We start from the raw sequence: 22218 nt of genomic DNA, 5'->3' as shown, positions 1-22218 counted from the left end.
GCATAAACACTACAATCTGTCTACCCCTATATCTACCCTTATACCACCTTTATACCTACCCCTATATATCTACCCCTAAATACCCCTATTTCTACCCCTTTATCTACCCCTATATATCTACCACTATATCTACCACTATATCTACCCCTACCCCTATATCTACCCCTATATCTACCCCTATACCTACCCCAATATCTACCCCTGTATCTACCCCTATATATCTACCCCTATATCTACCCCTATATCTACCCCTATATCTACCCCTATACATACCCTTATATATACACCTATACCTACCCCAATATCTACCCCTGTATCTACCCCTATATATCTACCCCTATATCTACCCCTATATCTACACCTATATCTACATTTATATCTACCCCTATATCTACCCTTATATCTACCCCTATATCTACCCCTATATCTACCCCTATATATCTACCCCTATATCTACCCCTATATCTACCCCTATACATACCCTTATATATACACCTATACCTACCCCAATATCTACCCCTATATCTACCTTTATATCTACCCCTATATCTACCCCTATATCTACCCCTATATCTACCCCTATATCTACACCTTTATACCTACCTCTATATCTACCCCTATATCTACCCCTATATCTACCTTTATATCTACCCCTATATCTACCCCTATATCTACCCCTATATCTACCCCTATACATACCCTTATATATACACCTATACCTACCCCAATATCTACCCCTGTATCTACCCCTATATATCTACCCCTATATCTACCCCTGTATCTACCCCTATATATCTACCCCTATATCTACCCCTATATCTACCTTTATATCTACCCCTATATCTACCCCTATATCTACCCCTATACATACCCTTATATATACACCTATATCTACCCCTATATCTACCTTTATATCTACCCCTATATCTACCCCTATATCTACCCCTATATATACACCTTTATACCTACCTCTATATCTACCCCTATATCTACCCCTATATCTACCTTTATATCTATCCCTATATCTACCCCTATATCTACCTTTACACCTACCCCTATATCTACCCCTATATCTACCCCTATATCTACCCCTATATCTACCTTTATACCTACCCCTATATCTACCCCTATATCTACCTTTATACCTACCCCTATATCTACCCCTATATCTACCTTTATACCTACCTCTATATCTACCCCTATATCTACCCCTATATCTACCTTTATACCTACTTCTATATCTACCCCTATACCTACCCCTATATCTACCTTTATGTCTACCCATATATCTACCCCTATATCTACTTTTATATCTACCCCTATATCTACCCCTATATCTACCCCTACCCCTATATCTACCCCTATACATACCCTTATATATACACCTATATCTACCCCTATATCTACCTTTATATCTACCCCTATATCTACCCCTATATCTACTTTTATATATACACCTTTATACCTACCTCTATATCTACCCCTATATCTACCCCTATATCTACCTTTATATCTATCCCTATATCTACCCCTATATCTACCCCTATATCTACCTTTACACCTACCCCTATATCTACCCCTATATCTACCCCTATATCTACCTTTATACCTACCCCTATATCTACCCCTATATCTACCTTTATACCTACCTCTATATCTACCCCTATATCTACCCCTATATCTACCTTTATACCTACCTCTATATCTACCACTATACCTACCCCTATATCTACCTTTATATCTACCCATATATCTACCCCTATATCTACTTTTATATCTACCCCTATATCTACCCTATATCTACCCCTACCCCTATACCTACCACTATATCTACCCCTACCTCTATATCTACCACTATACCTACCCCTATATCCACCTTTATATCTACCCATATATCTACCCCTATATCTACTTTTATATCTACCCCTATATCTACTTTTATATCTACCCCTACCCCTATATCTACCCCTATATCTACCCCTACATCTACCCCTACCCCTATACCTACTACTATATCTACCCCTACCTCTATATCTACCCCTATACCTACCCCTATATCTACCTTTATATCTACCCATATATCTACCCCTATATCTACTTTTATATCTACCCCTATATCTACTTTTATATCTACCCCTACCCCTATATCTACCCCTATATCTACCCCTACCCCTATATCTACCCCTACCCCTATACCTACCACTATATTTACCCCTACCTCTATATCTACCCCTATACCTACCCCTATATCTACCCCTATATCTACCTTTATATCTACCCCTATATCTACCCCTATATCTACCCCTATATATACCTTTATATATACCCCTATATCTACCCCTATATATCTACCCCTATATATCTACCCCTATATCTACCTTTATATCTACCCCTATATCTACCCCTATATCTACCCCTATATCTACCTTTATATCTACCCCTATATCTACCCCTATATCTACCCCTATATCTACCCCTACCCCTATATCTACCCCTATATCTACCCCTACCCCTATATCTACCCCTATACATACCCCTATACATACCACTATATCTACCACTATATCTACCCCTACCCCTATATCTACCCCTATATCTACCCCTACCCCTATACATACCACTATATCTACCTTTATATCTACCCCTATATCTACCCCTACCCCTATACATACCACTATATCTACCCCTATACATACCCTTATATATACCCCTATACATACCACTATATATACACCCCTATACATACCACCATATATACACCCCTATACATACCACTATATATACACCCCTATACATACCACCATATATACCCCTATACATATCCCTATATACCTACTTTTATACCTACTCCTGTATCTACCCCTATATATACCCCTAAATATACCCCTGTATATACACCCCATGTATACCCCCCTAAATATACCCCTGTATACCCCTATATATACACACAACCCTATAAATACACCCCTACATATACACACACCCCTATATATACACACTATAAATACACCCCTGTATATACACACACCCCTATATACACACACACCCCTATATATACACCCCTATATATATACACACACCCCTATGTATACCCCCTATATTTACACCCCTATATATACACACCTATGTATACACACCCCTATATATACCCCTGTATCTACCCTATATAAATGTATCCTATATATACACTCCTATCTATACCACTATAAATGGGTTCCCTATATGCCCATATATACATGTACGCAATCAATTTCCTAGATGAGCTGTCAACGGAGTTCGGTAAGGAAACATACAGTATTTGACTTAGAACCAAACTCATTGCATGTGTGTGTACTCAGACTCACCTGGTTTCCCTTGGAAATGGTTGCCGTGGCGTTGCATCCTCCTCTGGGGTTACACCTTATGTCTTCTTTATTTAACCCTTATTTAACCCTTATTTGACCCTTATTCTCTCTCTGCTGTAGTATAATATTAGTAGTTACACCCTAGCTCAGAAAGGACTGAGAACTCTCACTCTCTCTTCGCCTTTTCCCTCTCTCCTCCCTTCTGCTCTCTCACCTGTCTCTATCTCCCTCCCCCGTCTTTCTCCATCTCATCTCTCTCTTTCCCTCTCACTTTCTCACCATCTCTCTCACACAGAACAGAAAGAGACATGGAGGAGAGGTCTTATGCAGGCTGAAGGGCCGTACCATGTTCTACCCCGAGACGGGGGTGTCCTCAGTCCAAATCCAGAATAATCCAATGGAAGAAATCTCTGTGGATCTATAATCTCAAATAATGTCCATGACTAGTCTTCAGAGAGTGGGAAAGCACACACAGATACACAGCTGTATTGTTAGTAGCTCATTGACCTCTCTCTATGGATGAGTCTCCCTAGCACCCGTCTGTCTGGTCTACCCCTGGTTCTGAGTGGAGGACCAGTTTCCTCCTTCATCAAACTGCAAGGTTTTGAGTGTGAAAGTGTGTGTGTGTGCGTGTGCGTGTGTGTGTGTGTGAGCCGTCTAGTAGGTATTGACATGCATGTGACGTTAGCCATCATTGTGGTAGTTGTAGAAAGACAGGTACAGTCTGAATACAGTGGTCCTGCAGAGAGAGAGAGCAGCTCCACCCTCTTCAACATGTATATCAATGAATTGGCGAGGGCACTAGAACAGTCTGCACCACCCGGCTTCACGCTACTAGAATCTGAAGTCAAATGTCTACTGTTTGCTGATGATCTGGTGCTTCTGTCTCCAACCAAGGAGGGCCTACAGCAGCACCTAGATTCTGACAGACCTGGGCCCTGACATTAAATCTCAGTAAGACAAAAATAATGGTGTTCCAAAAAAGGTCCAGTTGCCAGGACCACAAAATACAAATTCCACCTAGACACCGTTGCCCTAGAGCACACAAAACTATACATATCTCGGCCTAAACATCAGTGCCACAGGTAAGTTCCACAAAGCTGTGAACAAGGCAAGAAGGGTCTTATATTCCATCAAAAGGAATTCTCCACACCAATTAGGATCTGGCTAAAAATACTTGATTCAGTTATAAAACCCATTGCCCTTTATGGTTGTGAGGTCTGGGGTCAACTCACCAACCAAGAATTCACAAAATGGGACAGACACCAAATTGAGACTGCCTGCAGAACTCTGCAAATATATCCTCTGTATACAACGTAAAACACCAAATAATGCATGCAGAGCAGAATTAGGCCAATACCCGCTAATTATCAAATTCAGAAAGAGCTGTTCAATTTTCAACCACCTAAAAGGAAGCGATTACCTTCCATAACAAAGCCATCACCTACAGAGAGATTAACCTGGAGAACAGCCCCCTAAGCAAGCTGGGTTCACAATCACAAACAGACCCCACAGAGCCCCAGGACAGCAACACAATTTGACCCAACCAAATCATGAGAAAACAAAAATATAATTACTTAACACATTAGAAAGAACAAACAAAAAAACTGAGCAAACTAGAATTCTATTTGTCCCTTAACAGAGAGTACACAGTGGCAGAATACCTGACTACTGTGACTGACCCAAAATGAAGCATAGCCTCGCTATTGAGAAAGGCCGCTGATGGCTCATAAGAGAAGACAGGCTATGAGTCACGAACTTCGTCAGGGAAATGACCGGACCAAGGTGCAGTGTGGTGAGCGTACATTTATTTTTATTATGAATGTCATCAACAATGTCACCCCCCGTCGTCGTCGCCGCCACCGCCGCCACCACCACCAAAAAAAAAAACAACCCAACCGTGAAGCTTACTAGGGCTATACAGGCCACTAACAAAGATAACTACCCACAACTAAGGTGGCAAAACAGGCTGCCTAAGTATGATTCCCAATCAGAGACAACGATAGACAGCTGTCCCTGATTGAGAACCACACTTGGCCAAACACACAGAAATACAAAACATAGAATGCCCACCCGACATCACACCCTGACCTAACCAAATAGAGAAATAAAACGGCTCTCTAAGGTCAGGGCGTGACACTATGTGCACACTGCACACAAAATGAGGTGGAAACTGAGCTGCACTTCCTAACCTCCTGACAAATGTATGACCATATTAGAGACACATATTTCCCTCAGATTACACAGATCCACAAAGAATTAAAATACAAATCCACTTTTGATAAACTCCCATATCTACTGGGTGAAATTCCACAGTGTGCCATCACAGCAGCAAGATTTGTGACCTGTTGCCACGAGAAAAGGTCAACCAGTGAAGAACAAACACCATTGTAAATACAACCCATATTTATGCTTATTTATTTTCCCTTTTGCACATCATTACAACACTGTATATAGACATATGACATGTGAAATGTCTTTATTATTTTTGTAACTTTTGTGATTGTAATGTTTACTGTGAATTGTTTATTATCTATTTCACTTGCTTTGGCATGTTTCCCATGCCAATAAAACCCTTAAATTGAAATAGAATCGAATTGAAATTGAATTGAGAGAGATAAGGGACATGCCAATCAGTTTCTGTCACAACGTGTCACACTGAGTCTTACAATACGTTCTCTAGAGAAGATCATGACTGACACACTCTAACAGAGATAGGGAACACACACACACACACAGACAGACATCGTAGCACACAGACAGTTGCCAGTGAGAGCTGTGTTTCTGGAACTACTTGCTCAGAATTAGACATTTATTCATGTTCTCAAACGTCACATTAGGAAGTTGCTCCAAAAGTCTAACTTCAAAATGTTTAAGGTTAAGTTTTAACTCCACATTTTTAAGGTTAGGGTTAAGTTCAGGCTTTAAATCTAAATTCTTAAAGTTAGGCATTATGCAGCGATAGAAAGTTACAATATTTTTGTTTTAAGCCTATCCCAAACCTTAACCATTCAGAGTTAATGCCTAACCTTATGAATTTGGAGTTATTGCCTAAATTTAACCTTAAACTCTTTGAAATGTGACATTTGGAACAACTTTGAAATTTGATGTTGGTTTTTGACCTATGTCAAAAACAAATGTATAATTGGTGGATTTGAACTTACAAACTTTGGAATCAGAGGCAGATGCTGACACTTGATCTCTATCCACTACGTCCTAGAAAAATCTAAACCTACTTGAAGGTAGGTTAGTATCTTGGATAGTATCCAAGATGGCGTAGCAGTCAGACGTCTTTGTCCTGTCTTTGTCCCTTGTATATATCGTTTTACTTTTTCGTCGCATATCCTTTAAAATATTTTGCTAAACTTTAACATCTAAATACTCTCCTGCAACCCACCCAATGTGGCGTGGATTTGCTTTTTTTCCTAAAGTATTTATATTTACTTCGGATCTGGAATCCCTCAACTGAAGCTAGCCAGCTAACTACCAGATATCAGTCAGCAATCCATTGCCAGCGGTCATCAGCTAACCTTCAGCTCGGAAAGCTCTCGTCAGTTCGAACAACGTGACTCTAACCAGAGCATAACGGACCTGTTATTTTTATCCCCGGATTCCTACCACAAACTGAACATTTTCATCTGGACCTTCACAACTAGCTAACCGCAATCCCGGATGACTACTCCTGGCTAGCGTTTTCATCCCAGAGCAAGCACCAATTAGCTTGAAGCTAGCCCGGCCAGGGCTCCTGTGCTACCACCGAAGTATACTCCTGGGCTACAATATCCGGACCCCTTCTACAGCCGGTACGGGGCATGGAACCCCGCAGATCCCCTACGACTGGAATACCGACATAATCTGCCCGAGGACTCCCAACAGGCCCCTCAGGCGCGACGCCCGCTGAAGGCCCATTATGCTAACCAGCTAGGCCTGCTAGCTACCTAGAGCTACTTGGAACCCTACAAATTCCACGACTGGCCTATCGACGTCACCGTACGAAGAGGCAAAACAGACTTACCACCATCGCATCCCCCAAAGGCTAACTTTCTAGCCCCTGCTATCTGCTTGCTTGCTAACCCGGACGGCTAACTGCTAGCTCGCCTGCCCGGTCTGCTAACTACTAGCCCCTGCTAACTGCTTGCTAACCTGGCCTGCTAACTGCTAGCTTGCCCCGGTCTACTAACTGCTAGCTGCCAGGCCCGGCCTGCTAACTGCTAGCTTACCTGCCCGGTCTGTAACTGCTAGCCCATGCTAACTGCTTGCTTGCTAACCCGGCCTGATAACTGCTAGCTTGCCCCAGTCTACTAGCTGCTAGCTTGTTAGCATCGGCCTGCTAACTGTCTGAATCGCTGTGTCCCCAGCCAGCCCAACCACTCACTGGACCCATATGTTCACTTGGCTACGCATGCCTCTCTCTAATATCAATATGCCTTGTCCATTACTGTCCTGGTTAGTGATTACTGTTTTATTTCACTGTAGAGCCTCTAGCCCTGCTCAATATGCCTTAACCAACCATGTTGTTCCACCTCCTACATATGCGATGACATCACCTGGTTTAAACATCTCTCGAGACTATATCTCTCTCGCCATTACTCAATGCCTAGGTTTACCTACAATGTACTCACATCCTACCTTACCTTTATCTGTACACTATGCCTTGAATCTATGCTATCGTGCCCAGAAACCTACTTATTTTTCTCTCTGTTCTGAATGTGCTAGACGGCCAGTTCGTATAGTCTTTAGCCGTACCCTTATCCTACTTCTCCTCTGTTCCTCTGGTGATGTGGAGGTTAATCCAGGTCCTGCAGTGCCTAGCTCCACTCCCACCCCACAGGTGCTCTCATTTGTTGACTTCTGTAAACGTAAAAGCCTTGGTTTCATGCATGTTAACATTAGAAGCCTACTCCCTAAGTTTGTTTTACTCACTGCTTTAGCACACTCTGACAACCCAGATGTCTTAGCCGTGTCTGAATCCTTGCTTAGGAAAACCACCAAAAACCTTGAAATTTCCATTCCTAACTATAACGTTTTCTGCCAAGATAGAACTGCCAAAGGGGGCGGTGTTGCAATCTACTGCAAAGATAGATAGTAAAACAGAACTCTGCAGGCTAAGTCTACACCCAAACAATTTGAGCTTCTACTTCTAAAAATTCACCTTTCCAGAAACAAGTCTCTCACTGTTGCCACTTGCTATAGACCTCCCTCTTTCCCCCAGCTGTGCCCTTGATACCATATGTGAATTGCTTGCCCCCCATCTATCTTCTGAGCTCGTGCTACTAGGTGACCTAAACTGGGACATGCTTAACACCCCACCTATAGATGTCATCCTAACTAATTCGCCCTCCAAATACATCTCTGCTGTTTTCAATCAAGATCTCAGCGATCACTGCCTCATTGCCTGCATCACTGTCAAACACTCCCTGAGACATTTCTGTGAGCAGGCCTTTCTAATCAACCTGGCCGTGGTATCCTGGAATAACATTGACCTCATTTCGTCAGTAGATGATGCCTGGCTATTCTTTAAAAGTGCCTTCCTGGGCCTCCCGGGTGGCGCAGTGGTTAAGGGCGCTGTACTGCAGCGCCAACTGCGCCACCAGAGACTCTGGGGTGGCGCCCAGGCTCTGTCGTAACCGGCCGCGACCGGGAGGTCTGTGGGGCGATGCACAATTGGCCTAGCGTCGTCCGGGTTAGGGAGGGTTTGGCCGGTAGGGAAATCCTTGTCTCATCGCGCACCAGCGACTCCTGTGGCGGGCCGGGCGCAGTGCGCACTAACCAAGGCTGCCAGGTGCACAGTGTTTCCTACGACACATTGGTGCGGCTGGTTTCCGGGTTGGAAGCACGCTGTGTTAAGAAGCAGTGCGGCTTGGTTGGGTTGTGTATCAGAGGACGCATGACTTTCAACCTTCATCTCTCCCGAGCCCGTACGGGAGTTGTTGCAATGAGACAAGATAGTAGCTACTAAACAATTGGATACCATGAAATTGGGGAGAAAGTGCCTTCCTCACCATCTTAAATAAGCATGCCCCTCTCAATTTTTTTTTAACTAGGAATAGATATAGTCCTTGGTTCACTCCAGACCTGTCTGCCCTTGACCAGCACAAAAACATCCTGTGGCTTTCTGCATTAGCATCGAATAGCCCCCGTGATATGCAACTTTTCGGGGAAGTTAGGAACAAATATACACAGGCAGTTAGAAAAGCTAAGGCAAGCTTTTTCAAACAGAAATTTGCATCCTGTAGTACTAACTCAAAAAAGTTCTGGGATACTGTAAAGTCCATGGAGAATAAGAACACCTCCTCCCAGCTGCCCACTGCTCTGAGGCTATATGTTCACCACTGATAAATCCACTATAATTGAGAACTTCAATAAGCATTTTCTACGGCTGGCCATGCTTTCCACCTGGCTACTCCTACCCCGGTCAACTGCCTGGCACCCTCCACAGCAACCCGCCAAAGCCCCCACCATTTCTCCTTTACCCAAATCCAGATAGCTGATGTTCTGAAAGAGCTGCAAAATCTGGACCCCTACAAATCAGCCGGGCTAGACAATCTGGACCCTCTCTTTCTAAAATTATCTGCCGAAATTATTGCAACCCCTATTACTAGCCTGTTCAACCTCTCTTTCGTCTGAGATTCCCAAAGATTGGAAAGCTGCCGCGGTCATCCCCCTCTTCAAAGGGGGTGACACTCTAAACCCAAACTGCTACAGACCTATATCTATCCTACCCTGTCTTTCTAAGGTCTTCGGAAGCCAAATTAACAAACAGATTACTGACCATTTCGAATCCCACCATACCTTCTCCGCTATGCAATCTGGTTTCAGAGCTGGTCATGGGTGCACCTCAGCCACACTCAAGGTTCTAAACGACATCATAACCTCCATCGATAAGAGACATTACTGTGCAGCCGTATTCATCGACCTGGCCAATGCGTTCGACTCTGTCAATCACAACATTCTTATTGGCAGACTCGACAGCCTTGGTTTCTCAAATGATTGCCTTGCCTGGTTCACCAACTACTTCTCTGATAGAGTTCAGTGTGTCAAATCGGAGGGCCTGTTGTCCGGACCTCTGACAGTCTCTATGGGTGTGCCACAGGGTTCAAATCTCGGTCCGACTCTCTTTTCTGTATACAGTAATGATGTTGCTCTTGCTGCTGGTGATTCTCTGATCCACCTCTACGCAGACGACACCATTCTGTATACTTCTGGCCCCTCCCTGGACACTGTGTTAACTAACCTCCAGACGAGCTTCAATGCCATACAACACTCCTTCCGTGGCCTCCAACTGCTCTTAAACGCAAGTAAAACTAAATGCATGCTCTTCAATCGATCACTGCCCGCACCTGCTCGCTCGTCCAGCATCACTACTCTGGACGGCTCTGACTTAGAATACGTGGACAACTACAAATACCTGGGTGTCTGGTTAGACTGTAAACTCTCCTTCCAGACTCACATTAAGCATCTCCAATCCAAAATTAAATCTTAAATCGGCTTCCTATATTGCAACAAAGCATCCTTCACTCATGCTGCCAAACATACCCTCGTAAAACTGACCATCCTACCGATCCTCGACTTCGGTGATGTAATCTATAAAATAGCCTCCAACACTCTACTCAACAAACTGGATGCAGTCTATCACAATGCCATCCGTTTTGTCACCAAAGCCCCATACACCACCCACCATTGCGACCTGTACGCTCTCGTTGGTTGGCCCTCGCTTCGTACTCGTTGACCAAATCCACTGGCTACAGGTTATCTACAAGTCTCTGCTAAGTAAAGCCCTGCCTTATCTCAGCTCACTGGTCACCATAGCAGCACCCACTCGTAGCACGCGCTCCAGCAGGTATATCTCACTGGTCAACCTCAAAGCCAATTCTTCCTTTGGTCGTCTTTCCTTCCAGTTCTCTGCTGCCCATGACTGGAACGAATTGCAAAAATCTCTGAAGCTGGAGACTCACATCTCCCTCACTAGCTTTAAGCACCAGCTGTCAGAGCAGCTTACAGATCACTGCACCTGTACATAGCCCATCTGTAAACATCCCATCTATCTACCTACCTCATCCCCATACTGGTATTTATTTATTTTTCTCCTTTGCACCCCAGTATCTATACCTGCACATTCACCTTCTGCCGATCTACCATTCCAGTGTTTAATTGCTATATTGTAATTACTTCGCCACCATGGCCTATTTATTTCCTTAATTTACCTCATTTGCACTCACTGTATATAGACTTTTTGTTTTCTTTTGTTCTACTGTATTATTGACTGTATGTTTTGTTTATTCCACGTGTAACTCTGTGTTGTTGTATGTGTCGAACTGCTTTGCTTTATTCTTGGCCAGGTCGCAGTTGTAAATGAAAACTTGTTCTCAACTAGCCTACCTGGTTAAATAAAGGTGAAATAAATAAAAAAGTAACAGCGCTCACTGTTGCTCCTAGTGGCCGGTTTCCTCTCCTGACGTCTCCAGACATGGACCCCGTTACTGACTTGTATAATGGTTGATAATATAAATACTGCCGACTCACTGAGCCTCCAAGCTACCAGAAGCTAGCTACTGTATATCTCTCTGAGGTCACAACCCATCCATCAGCCATCTGAAATTAGAGCATGGTTTATATAAGTGCATAAAATAGCTTTACTCTCTCACACACACACACACACACACACACAGAGGGTTCTCTTTCTTTCTCCTGACTTAATTGCGTATCTATATTTATCTGAGCAGAATATGCTATTTTAGGCCTGAAGCTCTGGCGACTGATATCAGAAAGCTTCATTGTTCAGTGTACCTAGGGTTGCACGTTTTGGGGAATATTCAGAGGTGGAAACTTTCCGTGGGAATTAACGTGAATATATGCAAATTAATATTAATACCATTTAGACGTTTTATCAGAAATCATGGTAAGACCCAAGTGCAGACAGTGTGAAGTAACCATGTTGATTGTAACCACAAGTGCAGTCAAACGACGGGTCCAGGCAGGCAGGGGTCAATAATCCAGAGCAGAGGCCAAGGTACAGGACGGCAGGCCGGCAGACAGGCTCAGGTCAGGTAGAGGTCGATAATCCAGAGGCCAAGGTACAGGACGGCCGGCCAGCAGACAGGCTCAGGTCAGGTAGAGGTCGATAATCCAGAGGCCAAGGTACAGGACGGCCGGCCTGGCAGACAGGCTCAGGTCAGGTAGAGGTCGATAATCCAGAGGTGGAGCAACGGTACAGGACAGAAGGCAGTGGTCAGGCGGGTGGGTACAGGGTCAAGACAGGCAAAGGTCAAGAACCAGGAGGATGAGAGACTAGGGCAAACCAAGCGCTGAGACAAACCACTGGTAGGCTTGAACAAACAAGACAAACTGGCAACAGACAAACAGACAACACAGGTATAAATACATAGGGGATAATGGGGGAAATAGGCAACACCTGGAGGGGGGTGGAGATAAGCACAAGGACAGGTGAAACAGATCAGAGCGTGACATGTTTTTTGCATTGGATATATTTACCATACCATATGGAGACAGAAACATAAACCTTTTACCTTATCATAAGTAGACTTAATTGCAAATTATTTAATTCTTCCAACAGAAAAAATTATAGTAATTTAGTTACGAATTGAACTTTAATTAAATTAGTTGACTCTTCACATGGGATGATTTCACTGATCAACAAAAGAAAATGAATATTGAATGATCCCCAATGATCTATCGCATCTCCCCAAAAATCTGTAAAAAGATAGTGTAGAAACTAAAGCTTTGGTTGTCTTCCTCTCAGGCTTCCATGTCTCCTCCCTGGACCTCCTCAATGTCCACCTCTTGAACATCTTCCTCTCAGGCTTCCATGTCTTCTCCCTGGACCTCCTCAATGTTCAGCTCTTGAACATCAAACTCTGAGGTCTCATCTTCACTGTCACTTCCCAACCTTGGTGAGCATGGCTCGTTGTCAGGCTCAAAAAGCCAACAATTTGCCCGGATGGCCACCAATCTTTCAACCCTTGCATTGGTCAGCCTGTTGCGTGCTTTGGTGTGTGTGTTCCCAAACAAGGACCAGTTGCGCTCTGAGGCGGATGATGTTGGTGGGATTTGGCGGATGATGGAGGAAACAGGTGAAAGAGCCTCAGATTCACGAAGTCCCTTCCACCAGGTGGCTGATGAGATATGTTGGCACGACTTCCATGTTGCATCTCTATCCCCAAGCCCTTGCTTGGAAGTGTACTTCGCCAGACTGCCAAGAACCTTGCCCTCATCCAGGCCAAGGTGGCAAGACACAGTAGTGATGACACCATAGGCCTTGTTGATCTCTGCACCAGACAGGATGCCCTTGCCAGCATACCTGGGGTCCAACATGTACGCTGTGGCGTGTTTGGGCTGCAGGCAGAAGTCTTCACACTTTTTGATGTATTTCAGAACTGCAGTTTCCTCTGCTTGGAGCAACAGTGAAGTGGGCAGGGCAGTACGGATTTCTTCTCTTACATCTGCAAGCAGAGTCTGAACATCAGACAGGATGGCATTGTCTCCCTCAATCCGTGCAATGGCTACTGCTATAGGTTTCAGGCTGCTTACCACTCTCTCCCAAAATACATCATCCAGGAGGATCCTCTTGATTTGGGCTGTCCATATCAGCAGACTGTGATATGGCCATTTATTGGAGAGACTCCTTCCCCTCCAGGAGACTGTCAAACATTATGACAACCTCACCCCAATGGGTGTTGCTGGGCAGCTTCAATATGGTGCTCATATTATTCTCACTTTGCTTGGTGAGGTAGATTGTTGCTATAACTTAATGACCCTTCACATACCTAACCATTTCCTTGGCTCTCTTGTAGAGTGTATCCATTGTTTTCAGTGCCATCATGTACTTGAGGAGCAGATTCAATGCATGAGCAGCACAGCCAATGGGTGTGATGTGAGGGTAGGACTCCTCCACTTTAGACCAAGCAGCCTTCATGTTCACAGCATTGTCTGTCACCAGTGCAAATATCATCTGTGGTCCAAGGTCATTGATGACTGCGTTCAGCTCATCTGCAATGTAGAGACCGGTGTGTCTGTTGTCCCTTGTGTCTGTGCTCTTGTAGAATATTGGTTTGAGGGGTGGATATGATGTAGGTAATTATTCCTTTCCCACGAACATTCAATCATCAGTATTTGCAAATGTACACAGCTTTTTAGCTGCAGTGAAACGTCTCCACACATCAGATAGTTCCCGTGGCATTTTCCTGTGAAGAACAGAAAAAAAATGAGTCCAAAAAAAACCCAAATACAATTCCATGTACAGATAAATAGTTAAGCAATTAGATGAACTTTCCATGGAAAATGTCCGACCCTTTGCAAACCCTAAGTGTGCCTGAAGCTCTCGCGACTGATATCAGGAAGCTTCATTATTCAGTGTGTGTCTTTCTTTCTTTGCCTATCTACCTCTAACCATGTGAGCACCCACACCAAGCTGAATAATATTATGTGTAGACTGCTGTTTGGAGAATACATCGAAAAGGCCCAGAGTTACAGATCCAGAGGGGATGACGGGTTCTTACTAGATCACAGTGTTAAGTTGACGTGATATACATGTCTGTCTCAGTGTTAAGTTGATGTGATATACATGTCTGTCTCAGTGTTAAGTTGATGTGATATACATGTCTGTCTCAGTGTTAAGTTGATGTGATATACATGTCTGTCTCAGTGTTAAGTTGATGTGATATACATGTCTGTCTCAGTGTTAAGTTGGTGTGATATACATGTCTGTCTCAGTGTTAAGTTGACGTGATATACATGTCTGTCTCAGTGTTAAGTTGACGTGATATACATGTCTGTCTCAGTGTTAAGTTGATGTGATATACATGTCTGTCTCAGTGTTAAGTTGATGTGATATACATGTCTGTCTCAGTGTTAAGTTGATGTGATATACATGTCTGTCTCAGTGTTAAGTTGATGTGATATACATGTCTGTCTCAGTGTTAAGTTGATGTGATATACATGTCTGTCTCAGTGTTAAGTTGATGTGATATACATGTCTGTCTCAGTGTTAAGTTGATGTGATATACATGTCTGTCTCAGTGTTAAGTTGATGTGATATACATGTCTGTCTCAGTGTTAAGTTGATGTGATATACATGTCTGTCTCAGTGTTAAGTTGATGTGATATACATGTCTGTCTCAGTGTTAAGTTGATGTGATATACATGTCTGTCTCAGTGTTAAGTTGATGTGATATACATGTCTGTCTCAGTGTTAAGTTGATGTGATATACATGTCTGTCTCAGTGTTAAGTTGATGTGATATACATGTCTGTCTCAGTGTTAACCTTTCTGATCTCCCCATCCCGGATCCGGGATCGTGAATACAGACTCAAGCTCATTACCATAACGCAACGTTAACTATTCATGAAAATCGCAAATGAAATGAAATAAATATGCTAGCTCTCAAGCTTAGCCTTTTGTTAACAACACTGTCATCTCAGATTTTCAAAATATGCTTCTCAACCATTGCAAAACAAGCATTTGTGTAACAGTATTGATGGCTAACGTAGCATTTAGCATTAGCATTCAGCTGGCAACATTTACACAAAAAAACAGAAAAGCATTCAAAAAAATAATTTACCTTTGAAGAACTTCAGATGTTTTCAATGAGGAGACTCTCAGATAGCAAATGTTCAGTTTTTCCTGAAAGATTATTTGTTTAGGACAAATCGCTCCGTTTTCTGCGTCATGTTTAGCTATGAAAAAACCCCTGTATCCAGGATTGTGTAAATCTATCAGCAAGCTCATTAGCATAACACAACGTTAACTATTTATGAAAATCGCAAATGAAATGAAATAAATATGCCATCTCTCCAGCTTAGCCTTTTGTAAACAACACTGTCATCTCAGATTTTCAAAATATGCTTCTCAACCATAGGAAAACAATCATTTGTGTAAAAGTAGCTAGCTAGAGTTAGCATTTCGCGTTAGCATTTAGCGTTAGCATTAGCGTTAGCATCCAGCACGCAACATTAACAAAAACATAAAAGCCTTCAAATAAAATAATTTACCTTTGAAGAACTTCTGATGTTTTCAATGAGGATACTCTCAGTTAGATAGCAGATGCTCAGTTTTTCCAAAAAGATTCCTTGTGTATTAGGAATAGCTCCGTTTTATACATCACATTTGGCTACCAAAAAAAATCCATAAATTCAGTCCTCAAAACGCAAACTTTTTTCCAAATTAACTCCATAATATCGACTGAAAACATGGCAAACGTTGTTTAGAATCAATCATCAAGGTGTTTTTCACATATCTCTTCATTGATACATCGTTCTTGGACACATGCTTTCTCCCCTGAATCAAATGGTAAAGTGGAAGCAGCTGGCAATTGCGCACCGAATTCGACGCAGGACACCAGGCGGACACTTGGAAAATGTAGTCTCTTATGGTCAATCTTCCAATGATATGCCTACAAATACGTCACAATGCTGCTAAGACCTTGGGCGAACGACAGAAAGTGTAGGCTCATTCGTTGCGCAATCACAGCCATATAAGGAGAGAATGGAAAACAGAGCTTCAGAAATTCTGCTAATTCCTGGGTGATGCATCATCTTGGTTTCGCCTGTAGAATGAGTTCTGGGGCACTTACAGACAAAATCTTTGCAGATTCTGAAACTTCAGAGTGTTTTCTTTCCAAAACTGTCAAGAATATGCATAGTCGAGCATCTTTTCGTGACAAAATATCGCGCTTAAAACGGGAACGTTTTTTATCCAAAAATGAAATAGCGCCCCTAGAGCTCTAACAGGTTAAGTTGATGTGATATACATGTCTGTCTCAGTGTTAAGTTGATGTGATATACATGTCTGTCTCAGTGTTAAGTTGATGTGATATACATGTCTGTCTCAGTGTTAAGTTGATGTGATATACATGTCTGTCTCAGTGTTAAGTTGATGTGATATACATGTCTGTCTCAGTGTTAAGTTGATGTGATATACATGTCTGTCTCAGTGTTAAGTTGATGTGATATACATGTCTGTCTCAGTGTTAAGTTGATGTGATATACATGTCTGTCTCAGTGTTAAGTTGATGTGATATACACTCATACTGTCTGGTACAGGGCATGGTACAAGGTCGGTTAGGGCTATTGGGGCGTGGTACAGTGTCGGTCAGGACCGTTGGGGTGTGGTGCAGTGCAGTATGGGTAGTGATTACTGTGTCCAGACTTCTGGATAGGGTGTGATCTGGTTGCTAGGATACACGGCTGCTGCCAACAGTAGATATGATTTATAATGGCTAGTCCCTGTCACTCTGTCTTTTTCATTCCTTTTTCTCTCATTCCCTCTCGCTTTCTCTCTCCTCCCTATGTATCTTTCTCTTTCACTCTTTATCCTACCACTGTGTGTGTGTGTGTGTGTGTGTGTGTACATGTGTGTGGTATCTGTGTGCCTGAGTGTGTGTGGTGTTTGAGAGAGAGAGAGAAAGTGTTTGTGTATCTTCACCCAGTTGAATGGATGATACAGGGACTTGATCTACTCCAGGATTAAAACCCTCAGGCAGGAACAACAGACAGAGTCAGAGACAGAGAGAGAAACCCCACCAGGAAGGAACAACAGAAAGAGTCAGAGAGAGAGAGAGAGAAACCCCCTCAGGAAGGAACAACAGAAAGAGTCAGAGAGAGAGAGAGAACCTCTCAGGGAGGAACAACAGAAAGAGACAGAGAGAGAGAGATAAACCCCCTCAGGAAGGAACAACAGAAAGAGACAGTGAAAACCCCTCAGGAAGGAGCAACAGAAAGAGACAGTGAAACCCCCTCAGGAAGGAACAACAGAAAGTCAGAGAGAGAGAGACACCCCTCAGGAAGGAACAACAGAAAGAGTCAGAGAGAGACAGAGAGAGAGAAACCTTTCAGGAAGGAACAACAGAAAGAGTCAGAGACACAGAGAGAGAGAGAGAGAAACCCCTCAGGAAGGAACAACAGAAAGAGTCAGAGATAGAAAGAACAAGGTGGGTACACTCATACTGTAACAGCTATACAAGCACAACTCAAGCAAGCAGGGAGAATTACAGTAAACTGAACCCTAGAATTACCACACACACACACACCACAAAGAGTATTGGTAGCTCACTTTGTGCTTGGTATTCCAGTAAATGGACGTTCATTTTAAAGTGATACAAAGACACACACACACACTAATAGACCTACATCTTCCTGAGGGCCCAGCCCTGCATTAAAAATCAAATTAAATGTTATTTGTCACATGCACCTTACCGTGAATTTAAAACAAATGTATTTCACCTTTATTTAAACCAAGTAGACCAAGTAGGCCAACAACAAGTTCTCCTTTACAACTGCAACTTGGCCAAGATAAAGCAAAGTAGTGGGACAAAAACAACAACACAGAGTTACACATGGGATAAACAAACGTACAGTCAATAACACCGTAGAGAAATCTATATACAGTGTGTGCAAATGTAGTAAGATTAGGGAGGTAAAGGCAATAAAAATGGCCATAGTAGCGAAATAATTACAATTTAGCAGTAACACTGAAGTGGTAGATGTGCAGATGATGATGTGCAAGTAGAGATACTGGGGTGCAAAAGAGCAAAAAAAAATGAACAAAAAATACAAATACAAATAAATAACAGTATGGGGATGAGGTAGTTGGGTGGGCTATTTAAAGATGGGCTGTGTACAGGTACAGTGATAAGTAAGCTGTTCTGATAGCTGATGCTTATAGTTAGTGAGGGAGATATAAGTCTCCAGCTTCAGTGACTTTTTCAATTCGTTCCAGTCATTGGCAGCCAAAGTAGGAGTTGGCGTTGAGGATGACCAGTGAAATATACCTGCTGGAGCGCGTGCTCATGGTGAGTGTTGCTATGGTGACCAGTGGGCTGAGATAAGGCGGGGCTTTGCCCAGCAAAGACTTATAGATGACCTGGAGCCAGTCGGTTTGGCGACGGATATGCAGTGAGGGCCAGCAAACGAGAGCATACAGGTCGCAGTGGTGGGTGGCATATGGGACTTTGGTGACAAAATGGATGGCACTGTGATAGACTGCATCCAATTTACTGAGTAGAGTGTTGGAGGCTATTTTGTAAATGACATCGCCGAAGTCAAGGATCGGTAGGATAGTCAGTTTTACGAGGGCATGTTTGGCAGCATGAGTGAAGGAGGCTTTGTTGCGAAATAGGAAATCAATTCTAGATTTATTTTTTAGATTGGAGATGCTTAATGTGAATCTGGAAGGAGAGTTTACAGTCTAAACAGACACCTAGGTATTTGTAGTTGTCCACATATTCTAAGTCAGAACCATCCAGAGTAGTGATGCTAGTCGGTGGGGCAGGTGTGGGCAGAGATCGGTTGAAGAGCATGTAATTTGTTTTATAAGCATTTAAGAACCGTTGGGGGCCCCGGGAGGAGTGTTGTATGGCATTGAAGCTCGTCTGGAGGTTTGTTATTAACACATGTATATCACATCAACTTAACACTGAGACAGACATGTATATCACATCAACTTAACACTGAGACAGACATGTATATCACGTCAACTTAACACTGAGACAGACATGTATATCACATCAACTTAACACTGAGACAGACATGTATATCACATCAACTTAACACTGAGACAGACATGTATATCACATCAACTTAACACTGAGACAGACATGTATATCACATCAACTTAACACTGAGACAGACATGTATATCACGTCAACTTAACACTGAGGCAGACATGTATATCACATCAACTTAACACTGAGACAGACATGTATATCACGTCAACTTTAACACGTCTGTCTCAGATTGCACAGCGGAGAAGGTACGGTAGGATTCGGACATGTATATCACATCAACTTAACACTGAGACAGACATGTATATCACATCAACTTAACACTGAGACAGACATGTATATCACATCAACTTAACACTGAGACAGACATGTATATCACATCAACTTAACACTGAGACAGACATGTATATCACATCAACTTAACACTGAGACAGACATGTATATCACATCAACTTAACACTGAGACAGACATGTATATCACATCAACTTAACACTGAGACAGACATGTATATCACATCAACTTAACACTGAGACAGACATGTATATCACATCAACTTAACACTGAGACAGACATGTATATCACATCAACTTAACATTGAGACAGACATGTATATCACATCAACTTAACACTGAGACAGACATGTATATCACATCAACTTAACACTGAGACAGACATGTATATCACATCAACTTAACACTGAGACAGACATGTATATCACATCAACTTAACACTGAGACAGACATGTATATCACATCAACTTAACACTGAGACAGACATGTATATCACGTCAACTTAACACATGTCTGTCTCAGATTGCACAGCGGAGAAGGTACGGTAGGATTCGAAATGGTCGGTGATCTGTTTGTTAACTTGGCTTTCGAAGACTTTAGAAAGGCAGGGCAGGATGGATATAGGTCTGTAACAGTTTGGGTCTAGAGTGTCTCCACCTTTAAAAAGGGGATGACCACGGCAGCTTTCCAATCTTTAGGGATATCAGACGATACGAGAGGTTGAACAGGCTAGTAATAGGGGTTGCAACAATTGCGGCAGATCATTTTAGAAAGAAAGGAAGATTATCTAGCCCAGCTGATTTGTAGGGGTCCAGATTTTACAGCTCGTTCAGAACATCAGCTATCTGGATTTTGGTGAAGGAGAAGCAGGGGAGGGATTGGGCAGGTTGCTGCATGGGGTGCAGAGCTGTTGGCTGGGGTAGGGGTAGCCAGGTGGAAAGCATCACCGGCCTTAGAAAAATGCTTATTGAAATTCTCGATTATCGTAGATTTATCGTTTCCTAGCCTCAATGGGCAGCTGGGAGGAGGTGCTCTTATTCTCCATGGACTTTACTGTGTCCCAAAACTTTTTGTAATTACTGCTACAGGATGCGCATTTCTGTTTGAAAAAGCTAGCCTAAACTTTCCTAACTGACTATGTATATTGGTTCCTGACTTCCCTGAAAAGTTGCATATCGCGGGGGCTATTTGATTCTAATCCATTACGCCAAAGGAGGTTTTTGTGCTGGTCAAGGGCAGTCAAGTCAGGAGTGAACCAGGGGCTATATCTGTTCTTAGTTCTACATTTTTTGACTGGGGCATGCTTATTTAAGATAGTGAGGAAAGCACTTTTACTAAAGAACAACCAGGCATCCTCTACTGATGGGATGAGGTCAATATCCTTCCAGGATACCCGGGCCACGTTGATTAGAAAGGCCTGCTCGCTAAAGTATTTTAGGGAGCATTTGACAGTGATGAGGGGTGGTCATTTGACTGCGGACCCATTACGGACGCAGGCAATGAGGCAGTGATCGCTGAGATACTGGTTGAAGACATCAGAGGTGTATTTGGGGGGCAAGTTGGTCAGGATGATATCTGTGAGGGTGCCCATGTTTACGGATTTAGAGTTGTACCTGGTAGGTTCCTTGATAATTTGTGTGAGATTGAGGGAATCTAGCTTAGATTGTAGGACGGCCGGGGTGTTAAGCATATCCCAGTTTAGGTCACCTAACAGTACGAGTTCTGAAGATAGATTGGGGGCAATCAATTTGCATATGGTGTCCAGGGCACAGCTGGGGCCTGAGGGGGGTCTATAACAAGCGGCAACAGTGAGAGACTTATTTCTGGAAAGGTGGATTTTTAAAAGTAGAAGCTCGATCTGTTTCGATCTGTTGAAATAGGCATTTAGATATTTTTGAATCACTGTTCTGTGAGCGAATTAGAGCAGATTGTGTAAACTATTAGCCTTTCTTCTATTTTGTTTCAATCAGAGAATACTTCCTGCCTAGTGGTGCACTCTGTTGAGTTTTGGGGCATGAGATTTATTTTTTGACTATTTTGGTGGAACAGTGATGTCATAGGCCTACC

The sequence above is a fragment of the Oncorhynchus mykiss genome, chromosome 32, assembly GCF_013265735.2.
Source record: "Oncorhynchus mykiss isolate Arlee chromosome 32, USDA_OmykA_1.1, whole genome shotgun sequence".
In the NCBI taxonomy this organism is placed as follows: domain Eukaryota; kingdom Metazoa; phylum Chordata; class Actinopteri; order Salmoniformes; family Salmonidae; genus Oncorhynchus; species Oncorhynchus mykiss.
Note: the sequence above shows the minus strand (reverse complement) of the source record.